The 17,419-nt window shown below is 35.1% G+C and overlaps 1 non-coding gene across 1 annotated transcript; it reads right to left on the bottom strand.

The window, feature by feature from the left end:
• Positions 1 to 2,380: 2,380 nt before the first annotated feature.
• Positions 2,381 to 2,487, bottom strand: LOC124523337 (U6 spliceosomal RNA). Its single transcript, XR_006964981.1, has one exon. It is a non-coding gene; the product is annotated as a U6 spliceosomal RNA (small nuclear RNA).
• Between the last annotated feature and the right edge of the window lie 14,932 nt (positions 2,488 to 17,419).

The following is a 17,419-nucleotide window of genomic DNA, read 5'->3' as shown; positions in this document are numbered from 1 at the left end:
TGGGAAAATAGATTTTACAAGGAAAGAAAGGAGACAGAGAAAATGGTGAGGTGATCCAAATAATCCTGATAAGTGAATGTTCTCATTGGGATGAAATTAACAGAAGTGGAGTAGGTAGGAATGAATCCAAGGCTTTGGCTTGAACATCCGATTAGAGCTGCCATTTGCCCATTAGAGGCGCTAGAGAAGTTCAGGTTGTATGAGGAATTAGGAAATCAAGGTTTTGATTTAGAACATGCTTTATTCAATATCCAAGTGGAGATAATCCACATGCATTTGGACATTCAAGTCCGGAATTTAAGGAATTGTCAGGACTGACTGAGACTATTGAGTTTCACCAGTGCCTTCCAGGGTTATTAAAGCCATGAGAGTGGTTGAAATTACACATGCAGTACAAAAATAAGAATACAGTTTCAGTCTCAATGGAAGGTAAGAAAATGCAAATTTTATAATTAAGGTTTAAGGTTACCTGGCTTAATATTTGACAATGAAAGCCAAAATTCTGAAAAAAGCAAGGATAGTACTGAGTGCTGTTAAGGCATAGCAGGGTGGGCATAGTTCTTGGTATACAAAAAGAAGAATATCATTAATGATGAGAGTAAAATGCGTAAAATTTTGTTGAAAGTAATTTGTGAATAAGGATCAAAGCCTTAGAATGGTTTACAGTGTTTAACGAATAAAATTCTAAGAAAGTTTCTTAAGAAATTAGGCATTTGAAAGAGAGGCTTGGGTATAACCATATTTATCAAAGAATTGTTTAGTATTAGATGTACTGGACCTTTTTATGTTTGCACCTTCAGACGCACTCTCAGTTTTTACTTTGCTCAGTGCAGCAGGAGATAAATTTGTAGGAACTGTGTCAGTGGGCTCACTGGTCCTTGGGTGCATTTAGCCGGTGTGAGGCATAGGCAGGAGATGATGGGTAGAAGGAGATGGAGGTAGTCTTCTCCACACCACACCCTTAATGGGCAGTTGCTTTTCTTTACAATGAGCCACAGCTTCTTTCAGATAGCTGGCGCTCTGTTAGAATAACCGGTACTCTCTCGGAAGTAATGTCTACTCCGGCGCCTTCCTCCTGTAGATCCAGGAGGGGTAACAAGGTTATGCTGCTGTGAATTCTGCCATGCCACCATCCCTAGTTAGTGCCTTTAACACTGCCCTCACTGTCTATTAAAACAGTCTCAGTCACTGAGTATGTCATCTGTTGCCTGTAAACATTCTGACAGAAACATTGGAGAAATTTGGAAATGAACTAAATGTCTATGAAAGGGGAAGGGTAAGAAAGTCATGCAACTTACATGCAATATAATGACATGATGAAGTCATCAGAACAATCTACATATTAATTCTTCTACCAAATATATACAAAATGCTTACTCTTTTTCTAGGCATTTTTCTAGGTGAAAAGAATAACAGACTCCTTGAGGAGTTTGCATTCCAGAAATATAGTCTTACATACATAAAAAAAAGTTTATTTATGAAACACCCCGAAGAGATCGCTGACATTAGAAGTAATGTTTTCTTTGTTCCCTGTATCTATGAATCTGTTTCTACTGGGCTTTGGTTGTTATTTGTTTTGTTTCCTAGATTCCACATATAAGTGAAATCACACAGCATTTTTCATTTCTCTGTCCGACTTATGTCACTTAGTAAAAATCCCTGTGCGTCCATCACAAATGGCAAGCTTCCATTTTTTATGGCTTAGTAATGTTCCATTATGTATGAATATACGTGTGTGTGTGTGTGTGTGTGTGTGTGTGTGTGTGTGATATCACATCTTGAATTTCTTCAATAATATGTCATCTATCAGAAATTAAAGAGAAACTTATTTTTATATCTCAAAATTTTAATTAGTGGAGAAGATATAAGTGAATTTCCTGCCTGTGGTTTCACGTCAGCTTCCAGTGACAGAAATGAACATCAGAGTCTGTCAAATGCAAATTAATGAGTGTTTCACATGCCATCAGCCTACACTAAGTATTTCTCATTTAAGAAAGAGTGCACAGTGCTAAAAATTGTCCATATTTAACACTGTATTTGATTTGACAGAGCTTCTTTCTTGAGTTAGGTCTAGAAACCAGTAGTTCAGACAAAACTGTTGGCCTGCTTATGTCTTAGAGTGGGAGGGGTGAAAATGGGGACAAGAGGGTGTAGTGGTAGGATGTGCTTGGCAGTCTGGAGGAGAAGAAGAGAAGTTAAATAGCTGTGGAAGAGCAAATTATAACATAAATGTCCAGACATTTATAATAATTTTCACAGTGGAGACATAGATAAGTTAATATTTTAACTATTCAATGTTTTAAAATTTTTAATTAAATATTTTAAATATTTCAAATATTCATGGGTATTATGGATTTCATTTTATTTATTATTATTATTTTTTAATGTTGAATGCTTAACGAATTTGTGTGTCCTCCCTGCACAGGAACCAAGCCAGTCTTCTCTGTATCGTTCGAATTATACTATCTGTACTGCCAAGGCGAGCACGAGAGAATATTTTGGATTTTAAAAAAGAATTTCAGTCTTTTTGTTTCATGAAACTTTTTGTCAATCTGATTACAGGATAATGTTTTTAAATCATTGATTAAGATATGAGACATAAGTATTAAAAAGAAAATCAATCCTATTAAAATACAGCTACCAAAACATTTTAAAAACTGATTTTGGTTAAATAATATATATGCTTCTTGATTAATGCAATAAATTACAAAACCCATCAGCAGATCTATTAGTACCATGGTGTCGAAGAAAAAAATGAACATACGAAGCACTTAGTATGATATTTAATTCCTACTGAGGATAAAATCACAGATACCTCTAATACTTCTGTGTAGTAATACCCATAAACATAATTGGGAGGGATGCTAAATTTCAGTTCGAGAATAGTACAAATATTGATGTAATATATTTTCAGTTTAAATATATAAACTCTATGTTAAGATTTCTAGAACTACTTACAAAATTTAAAAAAAGACTTAAATTTTGAAGAATATGTAATTTTGTAATAACATTAGGCAGAAGACTGGAATGAACAGTAAACCTACGGGGAGGACATATGGATTAAAATTCTGAGTTTGTCACTCTCTTAATGAGCTTAGGCAAGTTTATTAACTAGGTTTTATTTTCATTATATCTGGAATGGGAATCATAAGCTTATCTTATACAGAGATAAAATGATTAAATAAAATCATGTGTATAAAAAGAATCTGAAATATAGTAGATTAATAATGTATAATTATAGTCTTCCTTTCCTTCAAGCTGAAACTATTGATTAGTTCATTAAATAATTATATTCTATTAATGTGCAATAAAGCAATATGCATTTGCCTGGGAAACTATAAATGAGATTTGAGAAGGTCATTGTAAACTATTACAGTAACCATTTTAAAGGCATAAGCACATCCATGGTTTATTCTAAGTGTTAATCTGGAATCTGTGGTAGACACTGTGTGTTCCACACGGATACTGTTTACCAAGCCAGTCTACTTACTAGCCAGCTGTTGTTAGGTATGGCTGCTACCTGCTTATAGCTAACTTCTTCTGAGAAATTTTCTGGACTGATGAGAACCACCAAACTAGGGACTTACTCCACTCACCACTATAATCAGTAACAATGAGGGGCAAATAGATCCTTTGCCTCAAGGTGGGTCAACTGTATTCCAGAGTCTTCTCTCTGTGGATCAGGCAAGGCTATACTCAATCTGAGAATATGTCTCTATGATCTTTCTTTTTCCTGCTTTATTCCCTTTTATTACAGTTGTCTCCTGAGAAGCACATTTTCAATCAATCACCTATATCCAAATCCAAGTCTCAGACTGGATCTAGGGAAGCCCGTAAGATTGTACATATATAGTCTGAATGAACTTCTACTCTGTTAGAAGTGAGCCATTCAGTTATTTTTCAAATATTTATTTGGTGCCTACTTTTGCCAGATGCATAGCACACTTTAGATGCTTGAGATGCAAACAAAGACTTCTGCCCTTGTGTAACTTACATTCAAGCAGGAAAAGATAAACACTACCCAATAAATGTAATAAATATGAAAACAGTAGAGAGAAAGTATTCAGTGCTATTGAAAAATAGTAGAGCAATATAGGGAAATCTGAATATAGGGTCTGGGGAAGGGAAGAGAAGTGAAATTCCAGGTTGGCCTCATTGGGAAGGTGTTATTTGAATAAAACTTTGAAGTAAGGGGAGCTGGGGCGCCTGGGTGGCACAGTCGGTTAAGCCTCCGACTTCAGCCAGGTCACGATCTCGCGGTCCGTGAGTTCGAGCCCCGCGTCAGGCTCTGGGCTGATGGCTCAGAGCCTGGAGCCTGTTTCCGATTCTGTGTCTCCCTCTCTCTCTGCCCCTCCCCCGTTCATGCTCTGTCTCTCTCTGTCCCAAAAATAAATAAACGTTGAAAAAAAAATTAAAAAAAAAAAAAAGAAGTAAGGGGAACTATACAAGTAGATATGCAAGGGAAATATTTTCAGCCAGAGTAAAAGCCTGTATCAATGGAGTGCCTGGCTTGTTTTAGTTGTGTCTGAGAAAGATAAGTGAAGGGGAGAGTATAGGAAGAGAGGACAGAGTGAGAGTAGGAGGTTTTTTTATGCCAGAAAGGAAAGTATATTAAGAGGTAGTGGCATCAAGCCAAGTGATCAAAACTATGGGGACTGGAAATTGACCATTAGATTGAAACTATAACCTTCACTATGTAATTAATATATTGCAATGCTTTTCGAATAAATATATATTTTCTTTTACCTGGATTATTCAAATGGCCTCTAAATATTCAAATGGTCTAACGTGTAATTCCTAGGACATGCTACAATCTTTGTTAGTGACAAATAAATTTGCAAATATCCTTTTATCTATCTTGATTGCACTTTTCTGTGAAGTTGGCCTGGGAAACTGTTCAAATTTTAAGACTCATACTATTACAGCTTATTGTTTGAAAGCATTAACTTTGGAACTTGGATGCCTGGTTTCAAATCACAGCTGTCCTAGTCCTACCAGATGCCTTTGAACTTCCTCCACTTACCTTGCTGTGCATGTTGTATTATTGTGGATTTTTAGGATGCTTTGAGTTAAATTAGCTGATACCCATAAAATAAATGATATATTTTCTGGATATTCAATTTTGAATGGACTATTTAATGCAATGATAACAGTATATTAAAATAATGTTTCTCACACACACAGCATGTTTATCATAGGTCAGTTAGTGAAGATGGTTCCACCTTATCTTTTTTTTCCCCCCCCTCAGGATCTCATTTTCAATTCACTTAGGCCAGAAGTTCTTTCATTTTTAATTTATTTCCAGTGTAGTTAACATACAGTGTTGAATTGGTTTCAGGTGTACGTTACAGTGATTCAACAATTCTGTATATTACTTAGTGCTCATCAAGAGACGTGTACTCCTAATCCCCTTCACCTATTTTACCCATTCCCCCACTCTCCTCTCCTCTGGTAACCATCTATTTGTTCTCTATAGTTAAGAGTCTGTTTTTTGGTTTCTCTCTCTTCCCCCCCCCCACCTTTGTTTCTTTCCTTCAATTCCACAAACGAGTGGGGCACCTGGGTGGCTCAATAGGTCAAGTGTGTGACTTCGGCTCAGGTCATGATCTACCAGCTTGTGAGTTCAAACCCCATGTTGGGCTCTGTGCTGACAGCTCAGAGCCTGGAGCCTTCTTCAGATTCTGTGTCTTCCTCTCTCTCTGCCCCTCCCCTGCTCAAATGCTGTCTCTCTCTCTCTGTCTCTCTAAACAATAAATAAACAATAAAATTTTTTTTTAAAAATTCACATAGGAGTGAAATCATATGGTATTTGTCTTTCTCTGACTGGTTTATTTTGCTTAGCATTATACTCTCTAGATCCATCCGGTTATTGAAAATGGCAAGATTTCACTCTTTTTTATGGCTGAACAATAATTATATATATATAATTATTATATATATATTTATATAAATATAAATATATTTATATAAATATATATATATATATATAATTATTACTATTATATGCCCATTCATCTGTCGATGGACATTTGGGCTGCTTCCATAATTTGGCTAATGTAAATAAGTCTGCAGTAAACATAATGGTACACGTGTACTTTCAAATTGGTGTTTTCACGCTCTTTGGATAAATACCCATTAGTGTGATTACTGATCATATGGTAGTTCTATTTTTAATTCTTTGAGAAATCTCCATACTGTTTTCCACAGTGATTGTGCTAGTTTGCATTCCCACAAACAGCGCACAATGGTTCCTTTTTCTCTACATCCTCGCCAGCACTTGTTGTTTCCTGTTTTTTTTTTTTTTTATTTTAGCCATCTGATAGGTGTGAGATAGTATCTCATTGTGGTTTTGATTTGCATTTCCCTGATGATGAGTAATGTTGAGCATCTTTTCATGTGACTGCTGGTCATCTATATGTCTTCTTGGGAGAAATGGCTATTCAGGTCTTCTGCCCATTTTAATTGGATTATTTGTGGGGGTTGGTGTTGAGTTGTAAAGGCTCTTTATATTTTGGATATTAACCTTTTACAAATACGTCATTTGCAAATATCTTCTCCCGTTCAGTAGGCCACTTTTTAGTTTTGCTGATCGTTCCACCTCATCTTTATCAGAATTTCAGGCTAAGGGAGACAGACATGCTTCTCTCTCTACTTCCACCTTTACCAAGGCAAGAAAAAGTAACTTTGCAAGTGACATTCAGTCATTTAACATCTCCACACACATCAGTTTACACACTTCAATTACACTCCCTTTTGACCAAATCAGCTGAATTTGTCTAACTTCAAAGGTACTGATGAAATACCTTCCTAGCAAACACTCAGAAGTTAGAAATATCTGGTAAATAACATAGATGATTATGACAATTCAAGCCCTCATTAACCAAATATGAGGCTGATTCTTCCTCCTGGAGAAAAATGTGCAAAGATACCACTCACAAGTTCCATCCAGACTTGTCATCAAGTTCAAATCGAGGGAGTGTGGAAGAAATATAGCATGAAGTAGTTTCTATATCAAATCTACACGAGGCTTCTCATGACCAGAGATTAAAAGATAGCATGTGACACAGGGGCAGCATAAGTGCAACAAGTTTTCTCCAGAAAATGATGGCTGTTTTGAAATCCTGTTTGCTTGTCCTACTATTCTGACAGTAGAGTATTAAGCCATAATTAGATCTTATTCTCCAGTTTTGTCTCTTGAGAGGATCTCCCTTATCTAGTAGTCTTTGTGCCTCTTCATTTTCTGGAATTCTTTCATATTTGTTGACTTCATGGACCACTGCTGAAGAAGGCAGAGTGAATAGTATCACTCTTTGCAAGATGAGCAAATTTCATAGTGAACTTACTGGCCATGCAAGTTGATGGCCCCAGAATCATCTTAACCTCACTCAGACCCAGAGTTTTGGATCTGGCCTGGCAAGACAGTTCTTAAAAACTAAGTCCTCTTTTTCTTTTTGGCTCCAGTTAGTTTCATGTGTCAAGTGTCACTCCATAGAAATATGTTCCATTTAAACATACTTCTTAGATTTTCTATATTTATTTATTTTCTTACCACTGCTCCACAGGTCTTGCTGTGTCTACTTCATTATAGGTTTCTTAGTCTTATTAGGTTTTACTGGATGAAACATAGTTTCAATGTCTTTAACATGAGACAATTTATCTGGTATAAGGATGTATTGAGAACCAAACACTTAACTGGGTCCTTAATTTTGCTGACATAATCTGTTCAGAAGTTTGAAAATAGCCATGATGGTCATTCTTTTGCTTTGCTTTCTGCTACAAAAGTTTCAATCATCCATTTTCAAACCAAACTATTATTTCTTTTTAACAAGGAGCATTGAAAAAGTTGGCTCTTTCACTCAACTTGTTGGTCCATTTATGCCATTTGCATTTCTTCAAATATTTTGCCATCAAACTGACAATAATGCTCTGAATTTATCTGTTTTCTAATGGCATTTTGACAATACAGGCATGGTGACAAATATGCCCTTCAATTACTCTGATTTCCCACATATTCCCTTAGGGCTACAAGTTCACTGGGCCCAGGATCTGCGTTCCAAGTTATGACAAATATTACGCTCTTTTATGAAGTGAATTTCCACCTCTTGATCCTCTGATTAGGCTTTCTTTATGGCTGGATAGCCAGGAATTAAGTTAACGCTACAAATTTTGGGATTTCTTATTGTTTTTAGGACAACATATCACCTCTAGTAGATATTTATGTACCTGTCATGCTATAGTAATTGAAAACTTACAAAATTGCAGTAGCTTTAGAAACAAATGCATACTCAGAGTATATGACCACTGTTCTTGTCCTGGGAGACTGTAATAAACCTTATCACCAGGAACCCAAGGCAGGAGAACTTCTATCACCGTACTCCATGACTGCCAAGAGAAGACAGAGGAAACATGGAGAATCCCATGTTGGCCCTTAGGCCTCCCATGCAGAAGAGACACATTTGCACCCACATTTCAGTGGGCAAAGCAAAACATAACCATGGTTATGTCTAAATTCAGAGGTAGGGGAGTAAAACAACCTTATGATGTGTTTGGAAGAGAGAAATCCAGAAATATTTGGACAAGAGTTCTGATGATTGCTTCAACAACCTATGAAAATGCTTGTTCTGGGTTGAATTGTTTCCGCCAAAAAGGTATAGTCAACTCCTCACACATGGTACCTAAAAATGTGAACTTATTTGGAAACAGAGTCTTTGAAGATGTAATCAAGTTAAGATGAGTCATCCTGAATTAGAGTGGACTTTAATCCAATGGGTCCTTATAAGAAGAGACACAAATATAGAGTGAAGAGGGCCATGTGAAGGAGGAGGTAGAGACTGGAGTTGTGCTGCCATAAACCAAGCTATCAGAGGCTGGAAGAAATAAGGAATTATTCTCCACTAGAGTCAGTGGACAGAGTATAGACCTGCCAACACCTTTATTTAGATGTCTGGCCTCCATTGCTATAAGATAATACATCTCAATTGTTTGAACCTACCCAGTTGGTTGTATTTTGTTACAGCAGCCCTACAAAACTAACACAGTGCTAATTAGATATAAATGTTTATTATCAATTTGTAATATTTCCTTGAATTTATCAGGTAAATTTAAAAGATTCTTTTTTCTGTTCTTCAACATCATTAAATCCATAACATTAAGGACAGAGAGTTAACATGAAGGATTTTTAAGACCATAAACTTAGAATTGTTTTGGAAGGCTGTCATATAACTTTTGGTAAGACACTAACCTTCTCTATGTCTCAGTTACTTACTTTGTAAAACAGTAATAATAATAATAATAATAATACTCACTAATTGCTACTAATTCTCTTAAAAGGTTAGAAAAATGTTCAGTTAAGGTTAGATATTTTTAAGTTACTTATGACTATTTTGACTATGATTTTTGATTTTTGACTATGATTTGAAATTGGAATAGGGATTTTTTTCATCCATATATTAAATCATCTTGCTCAATGCAGAGCACAAGATTTAAAAATGTGTTTACTGACTAAATAATTTAAGTTAAATACTTAATGTTCAGTATACTGAATTAACATATATTTTATTTTTTTAATGTTTTATTTATTTTTGAGAGAGAGAGAGACTGAGTGTGAACAGGGAGGGGCAGAGAGAGAGGGAGACACAGAATCTGAAGCAGGCTCCAGGCTCTGAGCTGTCAGCACAGAGCTCAATGAGGGGCTCAAACTCGTGAACCACGAGATCATGACCTGAGCCAAAGTTGGACGCTCAACAAACTGAGCCACCCAGGCGCCCCAACATATATTATGTTATTTTTGGAATTCCTTCTTAAAAAGTAATGTAATGTGGAAGAAAATTATATTAGGTACTCTAATATTAAAGTATGAAATCACATATAAATCATGACCATTTATATATATATATATATTTTTTAAATTTGTTTTAATGTTTGTTTATTCTTGTGACAGAGCGTGAACAGGGGAGGGGTAGAGAGAGAGGGAGACACAGAATCCGAAGCAGGCTCCAGGCTCTGAGCTGTCAGCACAGAGCCTGACGCGGGACTCGAACCCCCAAACTGTGAGATCATGACAGAACTGAAGTCAGACACTTAACCGACTGAGCCACCCAGGCATCCTGTGACCATTTATATTTAAGCATTTCTCTAATAATCTATTTTTAAACATATATATTTACTTTTAAAACGTGTGTGGTTTTTAAATATATATTTTTATGTTTAAAACACATATTTTTTTCTTTTTCCTCAGCCTATATGAATAAAAACACCAGCAAAATTCCATTTATATTCTTGAAATGCACTGTGAAATGAACTCTGTCAGATCGATAGTAAGGATCTTGGCACCGATGCCAATTTAAATGTTACTATAGCAATCGCCATGGTAATGTTTTCAATTAGTGATACACAGTCACAGCATAACATGGATCTAGTGTATCATTTGGTAACTTCAAAATGGATCTACAGATTATTTGATTTTACCAGTCAAATAAGAGCCAGACAAGAAAGAAAGAAAGAAAGAAAGAAAGAAAGAAAGAAAGAAAGAAAGTGAAACAAGCAACAATCATGGTCTATTCCTAGGTTTCAAATTTCAAATATTCTCTAACTAAAGTTTAAAAGTATTTTAAATCCATTAGCATGTTTACGTTTGCAAATCAGCTATATAAGCACAACACAGTTACAAAAAATTTTACTTAATGAGTCATTGTCAAGATACTGTCATTAAAAAATCCAGGGTTTATATCATCTGGAAAATCTATCTGAAAATAAAGTTACATATAATAAATAGTTACTATTAAATCTCATGGAGGGAAGGAAGATAGAGATGATAATAATATAACAGTCATTCATTATGGTTCTATCCAGCATTTATTAAGTACATGTCATGGACCAGGCACTCCTCACAGCTTTGGTAATCATTCATTCTGTTTTGAGACAGCCCATGTCTTTCTCTTCCTAGTCCACTGGAATTTTTCCACCTCCATCTTTAAGTTTCCTGGGGCTATTCAGCCAGTGAAATTTGGGTGGGTGTGATGTGTGCTCTATCTGGGAAGAACGTTTATGAACTGCTGCGTGATCTTTTTTCCTCTGCCATACCAAGTTGGCAACATTTCCCAGCCTAGCACCCCAAATAAAGACAACAGGAGCTTACCCCACCCCTGCAAGCCAACCTGTGATGGATATATAATGGGAGAGAAAAAGAAAATTTTTGTTTGAAACTTCTTGCACACCCTAGGCCTTTATAACTGATGCATATATCTTAAATCACAGAAATTGCTGAAATCACACTCTCAAAAATCTATTTGATGAAGGCACTATTGTTCAGATTTTATACATGAAAAATATGAAAGTTCACAATGTTTAAATAAATTGCCCAAGGTAAACATCTATTAGGTGGTGAGGGAGAAAATAAAAATCATGTCTGAGAGCTGACAGCTGGTACCTGGCCTGCTAAGAGCTATGCTATAGTTTCCCCTGCTGAACACCAACTGAACAGAATATCATCATCATATGAACTCACTCAATAGCTGTGAATGGATAAGGCAAAAGCAGAGACACTAGGTAGCCCCAAAATGATCAAATATCTTTCTTTCTTGGTTACTTTTTCAAAGACAATCTCAAACTGTTTTTCTAGCTTTCTATATAGAAGATAATATACGTCTATAAAATTGCCCTGATTTCCTGATATGACCTAATCAAATGCTGACCTCTGCTTTCATAAGCACTTCCCAAATATCCTAGCATATTCCCAAATTCTGTAATAAGCCTATCCTATCTCTCTCTGACCAAATTACTTCCAACTTCCCCATGATGGGAAGTGTGCCTCGTTGCAGGAAATTAATACACCTAAGTTTGACACAAGTGTATTATTCGTGATTTTTTGGACATTGGACTTTTCCAATGGTAATTGAGACTTATACTAGGGGAGTCTGGCTCTAGTATCCATAACACACCACTGTGCTGAATAAATCTGAATAAAACAGTATGAATATTGATAATTAATAAAGTAATTAACATAGGTTATTTCCTTTCTTTTACTGAACTACTCAAGGGATTTGAATTAAAACAATATGTCAAGGAACATTGTAGTGAAATCAGCACTGATAGGATTTATTGGTGTGTGTCTGTGTGTGTGTGAATTTATAAGGAAATTTTGTTAAGGAATAGGTTTACTTCCCACCCCCCTGCCTGAACCTCACTTGCAGAGGCTTGCATCAATTATACTCCCATCTTATGAGCCATAATTATTGTTTGTTCATACAAGGATCTCTTATTTCATTGATTTATTTTTATTTTTATTCCCATATTCTACTCTCAGCTACCCCAGTTTTCCTGAGAGTTTCCAATAAATAAGAACCTGTGAATCAAAAGTATCTTGCATTAAAAATTAATTACCCTTATCATGTACCCAGGGGTTTGTGTAGAATTATGATCTGATTTGATGGAGGAATAATGGATCAAGAGTTCAAATGACTCAATGTGCTTATTTTATGCCTATAAGATGGGATGTAATGGAACACCTAACTGTAGGTACTATTTCAACAATTTGAACATGTTATCTTTCACTTTACACATATTACACACATTGCACATAATTGAATCTATTTTTTTAGGGACTGTAAAGTTACAAATGCTTAAAATTTAGTTAGAAATCCTGCACAAAGAGGTTAATAAAGGACTGAAATATCTCTATAACCCACTGCATTCCCAAGGGAGAGTATTATTCTCACCTTAAACAATCATACTCTTACTACTAATCTTCATTAGGACATCTTTTCTTTGCTATAAAAGGAAAACTAAGAAGCAAAAATGCATCCAAGTTAATCTAAAATTAGGCCTAGCTGAAGTTCCTTACACCTCTTGCTATGGATCCTTCTCTGTAGGAAACTCATTTAAATCTGTCACATGAGAAGACCAGTTTATTTTTATTTTTTTCATCATATATTTGCCAAAGGAACATATGTTTGCTGCTTAAATAAAATCATTAAGCATCAGAGATATGAAGTATATTCATCAAAGCCAAAATCAGATTCTCAAATATGGCCTCTTAGGAAGGAGCCTGTTACTAAATATAAATTCTAGAATGTATGCTTTGGTTACTTGGATATTAATAGTCACAGAATTATTTAATTATTGTTTTTATTGCATAATACTGTGACCATATACTCTGCCACATACTTGACACAGCTTATCTTTTCTAATAGGATTCTGTTTACTAAGCCTCTAAGAGTCACCTTTGTCAACAACACTGTGACTCAGGATATTCAGTATGTCATAATCTCCTGATAGATAATAACTCAACGAACAATCATTTTTAGTTCGTGATTTTGTCATCCTAATCTAATGAGACCATCATCATCATCATGATTTTCATCAACATCATCATCAGAACTAATGTAGGTAAATAGGCAGAGGAAATGTATAAAGACAGATACAACATCTACTGACATTTTATATAATTTTTATTAGTCAGCTAATCTATCCTTTAACATTTCTACATTTTACAGATTTTGAGCAATTTATTTTTCCCTTAATTGCATCCATCCTCAGAAATGGATATTGTAGCATCTCAATAATCTCTAACAGACAGTACCAGCATATGAGTACCTACTATTAGTAAATTTATCTTGTTTTTTCCCCCAGAACTTTGATGCACTGTCAAGTGTGGGTTTGGACCATACCTTCACAAGTCAATTCTGCAACACGGTGCTGGAATCAATAGACCGTACAAGGTTGAGGAGAGGGATAAAGTTGACAGAGACTGTCATTTGATGAAAAAATACATCACTCGTCACAAAATGCCTCAATGTGAACACAATTATAAGATTTATATATAAAAATTTCAACTACTGTGAATTTTACAGTTGGCCACTGATTCAGAAGGAAGGCTCATTTGGCCAATATACTTAAAAACTTATATGCTATTCATCTTATAAGAATGCTTAAAGTTTAGTAATATGTGAACTTTGAATTTTTCAATGGCTGGATTTAAAAATCTGAGAATTTGGTTACATCCATTTTGGGATGAAATTTAGCATGATGGGCCACATAATTTTCTCTTAAGTAGTAGTTTTAAATTCAAGAGTAGCTTAGATCCAATGTGGAAATTGTCCAGCAAGTGAAATTCTGTTTTCTTTCACCAACTATTAAAAGTGCTTTGAAGAATCAAAAATTTAAGATATGATAACTCTTTATTTATGAAATTTTGGTGAGATTGAGAGAAAGATTAAGGAAGCAGATTGAAAGTTTCAAAGAACACCTTATTTCTTAATCCATAGAGAGGAAACACATATTGTTATTCACTTAAAATAACCCTGATAGTCTTTCTAAAGAGTTGCATTCAGATCACTTGGAGTTCCAAGTGCCAGACTGTTATCAACTTTTATCATTCTTTTCCTTTCTTGTCTTCTCTTTTCCAACACGACAAGCTTCAAGTTTAATAAATATAGGAACCTATCACCCCAAAACTTTTCATATCTTCTATTTCTCCTCAATCTGGCTTTTCTCTGATATCTGACATATATACCTGAAAATACTTTTCTTAAAATACTTTTTGTACATTGTATCTCCTTTATCATCATAAACACATACTTTTCAAGTATATTTCATTAAGCCTTACAAATGAATATATTGGGAAAACTATTACGGGTTCCTTATACAAATAAAGAAATTTGGGCTCAGAAGAATCAAATTACCTCCCTAGGATTAGAGTTAGGATATGACAGTGTTGGAATAGGAAACCAGATGATCTCATTTCAGAGCACATGATAGTAAACTGATCTACATTGTTAAAGGAGCCTCTGGTGATGCCGCCCACCTCAGGTTCAATCCCTCTGCTCATTTTTTCAGAGATCCATTCTTGAACCCATGCTACCCTTTCAACTTCAGGCCCCACTGCTTCCTAACACATATGCTCTTTTCCAAGATGGGCTGTGTGTGTTTGAGAGAGGGGTTATATTATCTTTAATTTTCATAATAGAAGCTGGCATTAGTTCTAGTAAGGCTGAGAGACATTAATTCTAATTTTTATCCGTGTTTTAAAAAATAAAGTTTAAGACCCATTATCTTTCTCAGAAAATTATTTGGATCAATTTCTATGTTGCAAATTATATGTTTTATGAATAGGGGGCATCCGCCAAATAGAAAGCCATTCAAACTGATATAGGCTTCCATTTATTTAAAGAAGAGCTAAAACTGGGTGTTATATGTAAGTAATGAATCGCTAAATTCTACTCCTAAAACTAAAATTATACTATAAGTTAACTAACTAGAATTCAAATAAAAACATAAAAAAAGAAGAACTAAAGAAATTTACTTTTTACATATTATATATAGAATATTTCTCAGACATATATTGTCTTTCCTTAACCACATATTAAATATATAGAAAATTAAGTATTTTTTATATCTACCTAAAATTAAGAGAGAAAAATAGTACAAAATAGATCTAACCCATGGGTAGTTATTACTGATAAAATATTGACAAAATTAATACCTTTTTTTTTTAGTTTGGATTCTACTATTAGACAGTATGATTTGTCTTTGTGAAAGCTCTTTCTGTTCTCAGGGAGTCCTTTAAATCATGTAGGTTATAGATCAAGTGATGGAAAAATCCAAATGCTCATATGTCATACAGGGGTATTAATCTTTCTCTTTAATAATGTAAAATTTAGTTTAAAAGTTCGCATCTCTGAGAGGCTCCTGGGTGGCTCAGCTAGTTGGGCGTCCGACTTTGGCCCAGGTCATGATCTCCCGGTTTATGAGTTCAAGCCCTGCATCAGGCTGTGTGCTGACCGCTCAGAGCCTGGAGCCTGCTTCTGATTCTGTGTCTCCCTCTCTCTCTGCCCCTCTCCCACTTGCTCTGTCTCTTGTGCTCTCAAAAATAAAAACATTTAAAACAAAAAAAGTCAGCATCTCTGAGATAATGTTATCATTCAATTATTTTCAATTTTTTTAATGTTTATTTGAGAGAAAGTGTGCATGCATGTGAGCAGGGAAGGGGCAGAGAGAGAGAACCCCACATAGAATCCCCACTGTCAGCACAGAGCCCTGTGCAAGGCCCAGTCTTGCCAACCATGAGATCATGACCTGAGCTGAAATCAAGAGTCCAATACTTAACCAAATGAGCCACCCAGGCACACATATTTTACATCTTTTAATCCTTTCCCAGAGTCTGAGAAGGACAGAGGATTCTGAACTCCCAAATAACAGTTAGTACCAAGGTAATACATGCTGGAGAAATGTTCTGCAGTCACATGGCAGCAACCTGAGAGCAAAAGATGGAGATGACCAGTCGTCAAGTCCTGGAAAACCACCTGGACTATGCAATTTAGATTCAGCAGCTATGTGCTACATGTCAGTTTTTCTTTCTAGATGCTTTCTGGTTCCCTAACATTATCTTCACTCCTTTTATCTTTCTGTAAATGGTGTAAAATTCTATTATTATTATTAATTACTGTTCTGTGCTAGTATTAGTAGGGCTAAGGGAAGCAAGAAGGAGCCTAGTTAGGGTTAGGCCTTGAGATCAGCAGAGAAACTTGAAGAGCATTCCTAAGCAGATGGTAACAGGTGAAATCCAGAATTTTTACAACACTCGTAGAAATTTTAAATAAATAATTGGTAGGGTGGATTAGGTTTGCTTTTATCATGCAACTAAAATTAGGTATTTGGGTATGAAAGGAAAGAACAGCTTTGAAGATTGGAAAAATTAGGTACACATCTGACATGACAGATGCTGTGATAGATGACAATATAGCTTTGGAGAGGCTCATATTGTATTCTGAGAAATTGACATATGTACTATATAATGGTCAGCTTGAATAATGAGTAATACTTAAAATAGTAACTATTTTAAGTATTTATTATATAAGATTGACCCTTGAACAGTGTGAGGGTTAAGGGCGACAAACCTCCACCCAGTTGAAAAATCCATGTGTAAGTTTTGACATCTCAAAAACTTAACTACTAATCACTATTGTTGACCAGAAACCTTACCAATAACATAAACAGTCGATTAACACATATTTTGTATGTTATATGTATTGTATACTGTAATCTTATACTAAAGTAAGCTAGAGAAAAAAATGTTATTAAGAATCTCATAAGAGAAAATACATTTACAGTACAATACAGTGTTTACTGAAAAAATTCCATATATAGTGGACCCATGCAGTTCAAATCTGTGTTGTTCAAGGATTAACTGTCCATATATATATTTATATGCGCATATATATATGCGCATATAAATATACACATATGTGTATATAGTTGCATAACACAATATGTTTGCATATGTTTCCAAACTAAGAGTTTGCACAAATTACTTATTTTATATATCTTGATGTGTTACTGTTTATGTCATTAATGAAAGTAGTTAGAATCTTTTAAATAAGAATTCCCCAAATTTATACTATCTGGTGTTCAATACTTTGAA

Source organism: Lynx rufus, unplaced genomic scaffold (assembly GCF_022079265.1).
Source record: "Lynx rufus isolate CCGP_SWC_20201006 ecotype Redwood Valley unplaced genomic scaffold, mLynRuf1.p SCAF_1, whole genome shotgun sequence".
NCBI classification, from domain to species: Eukaryota; Metazoa; Chordata; class Mammalia; order Carnivora; family Felidae; genus Lynx; species Lynx rufus.
This window is presented reverse-complemented; position numbering and strand designations above follow the sequence as displayed.